Source organism: Buteo buteo, chromosome 8, assembly GCF_964188355.1.
Source record: "Buteo buteo chromosome 8, bButBut1.hap1.1, whole genome shotgun sequence".
NCBI lineage: Eukaryota > Metazoa > Chordata > Aves > Accipitriformes > Accipitridae > Buteo > Buteo buteo.
In genome coordinates, this window is record NC_134178.1 from 33122119 (window position 1) to 33125197 (window position 3079).

The window sequence follows — 3079 nt, forward strand, 5'->3', positions numbered from 1 at the left end:
TACCAGGCCACCCTGTTACCAATTTTTCCAATTTGTCTGTTGGCATCCTGTACATTAAGTCACGCGGGATCCCCTTCTGGTATCCCTGTGCCCACAGTCTATTACGTTTGTTTGGGATATCTCTCCCCCACCCAGCAATTTAGCAAGGGATGTTCTCTTATCACTCCCAGGGCACAGAATTATTTTTACTTCAGCCTGCATCAAGCCCCTGGAGTCTGTTTTGGTGGTTGGAGGGTTAATGGGACCATACTTGCACCTGTAATTAATTAACTCCTGGGCCACTTCTCCCCAAGTCCCGATCAGGTGTGAATCCTCCTAAAGCAGCCACAACACTCTCCACTAATTGATCAACAGTCCCTGTAATTGCAAGGGGATCCCCCCTCTCCAAGGGGTTCAAACCCCCCGCCCAATAGGCTGCCCCTTGGGTTAAAGACCAGGGGGGACAGTAATCCCCAGTAGTTAAAAACACTCCCGGTTCCCAATACCCTTCCACCTCCTTTTCACTTAACAGAATCTGGTGTCCCCCCCCCCCGACAACAATACTCCCCACACATACTCTGTTCCTGACTCCTTAGAGGTTCAGCCAAATTCCTTTTTTAGTTTTACCAACTCAGTGGCAGTATAAGGGACCTCTTTAGTGTAACTTGGGGGAACTGGTCCTGCTCATCATCATAAATATATTCAGTTTTGACTAAGGGTCACAATGAAGGCAACTCCAACTTCTCCACTCTCTCTTTTGCTGCCTGCAGGTCCTTAAAGGTATAGTCAATTTTTGATCTTGGAGGAATTTCCTCACGGACAGTATCCGCAAGGAGCTGCTCCTTAAGAGCAATTTGCAAATGTTTCACTTGGTTCTTTTCTGATTCAAGTTGTGCTTTTAATCCCGCCACTTGTCCCAGAAGGGTCTGAACAAGATTTTGGAGGGATTCAATAATTTGAGATTCTGCAGTGAGGTGGCAATCCCTATCCTCCACTGCTGCGGCCACACTGGCACCCAGAACAGCACAGACAATTGCTTTTCCTTTCCCTGACCTCACTCTAGTGTCTTGCTGTAAAGCGAAAATCCGATCAACACTTTGCAGATTATACCAATTTCCCTGAGCCCAGTCCACTCCAGGCACAGAGGGTCGCACTTTATGTTTTTCTAAAAACTCAAACAAAACTTCTTTCCCCAAAGGGGCAATTTTACTATCACTCATCTTACACAAAGTGGGGAAGCAGTTGTCTCAGGAAGGCAGCACGTAAAGTTTCAAACACAACACAACACAAGCCTGCTCCCCTTATGTTCCTGAGACGACTCACGTATTTGAGAAACAGTACGTCACTCTTGTCTCAAGGGATCCCGTCTGTGATGCCAATTTAAATGTCCTGATCCAATGTCGGGGAAGGTTTCGATATGATCCCAAGAGCGAGATTAAGACACAAACGAGGTCAAATGCCATATAACCAAAGGAGTTTTTATTATCAAAAGTATCAAAAGTAGAAAATAGTAGCAATAGAATAGAATGGAAGAAAAGGCAGAAATCAAGCAAGCAGTCAGGATACAGTTGCAAGGATAGTCACCACCATGGATCCAGCGGTGTCCCGTTGGTCCTCAGTCTTCAATTCTTCGGTGGTGGGTGCACACCACAGCTTGTCTCCACGGTTTTTTTATAGGGCATATGTCGATGAGGTATGCATGTATGTATTGTTCATGCACTGTTCACACACTGCAGGTTTCGTCTATCACATGACTTTTACATGACCAAATCTTATCTCAAAGACTACAGTTTCCATGAGAATGGTACCCTCCACATCCTTACTTCCTTGCCTGCTTCAGCCTGTTTCCTCTCCTGAATGCCTCAGTGGCCTAGTAATTGTCCTTATGGACAGAGGAATGTCCTGCTTAGACAGGCCATTTCAGAGATGAAGGGCTCCAGATAAGCAGTCCACAATTCTTGAGATGAATGGCTTGAGAAGTCGCCCACAACTGACAATCTCTGAGACAAACAGCTCAAGATAACAATTCAGTCTCTCGCACCCCTTGCTACCAGAACCTTGCCACACAAACCCAATACACTCATGTCTGACAAATGTTCCCCAAATTCAGAGCCAAGGTCTGAGCTTTTGCCCAGGTATCTGTCCTCACTGGAGGCCCCTGGCAGTACCACAGCAGCCTGGGCCAAGGACGATGGACGGCCTGCACTTCTTCGGGGGAAGTGCATGCTCCATCCCTGACAACCCCAATAGAGTTTCACTGAAACATCCCAAATGTGGGAACTCAAAGGTCACAGGAAATTTTGAAGAAAAAAAATTAAGTTTGATTTAGACTGATTATGCATTGAAAACATTGCTGTCCCTCAAGATTGCCAACAAGTGAAAAACTTTAAAAAAAATTATCTACCTTTGATAAAAAGGGGCATCTCAGGTGAAATGAGAAAAGATACCTTCAGATCACTTACATGCCACTCTAATAGCAACTGTTCTTTCCTCCCCCTTCTGCCCACAACACTCTATCAAGTGACCTACTATGTCAGACTAGTGCCTACACCAATTCCTGGTGGACAGATGCCCATGCTAATAAAATAAGGAAGTCCAGCTCTGCTGAAAAACACAGGTTGAATATACACTGCATGCAGAATTGAAACTGCCTTCTTAACTTTAGAGGTTATATATTGCCAAATTGGTGTCAAGATATGTGCAGAGCATCATAAAGAAACCAAAGCTCTTACTGAAAGCAAGGAACCTGATCACGGAGCAAAGTGCACCAAAGCTGAAAGAGTCTCTGTTGACATAACCGGATTTTAGTTCTTGCAATTCTCACTACAAGGACTGAATTTGACATTGAAGAGAAAAAAAGATGGATTTTAAAAATGTGCTAGAATGGCTTTCTTTGTTAACATGCATTGACTGTAAGAATCTGACATGACCTTGGTTTCTCATTTCTCACTTGTACAGTGTTTCATGACTAATTCTTCCTTTAAAAGCCGGATTTTTCTTCTCTTGATTGAAGAAAAAAAAAAAAAGAATTCCAAACTTAAGCCTCTCTTTTCCTGATGTTACAGTTGTAATTCTGTTGATATATGCTCCTAACCTTTTG

The 3079-nt window shown here is 43.9% G+C and overlaps 1 pseudogene; it reads right to left on the reverse strand.

Moving 5' to 3' along the window:
- Window positions 1-262: 262 nt before the first annotated feature.
- Window positions 263-1199, reverse strand: LOC142034095 (uncharacterized; annotated as a pseudogene).
- Window positions 1200-3079: the final 1880 nt, after the last annotated feature.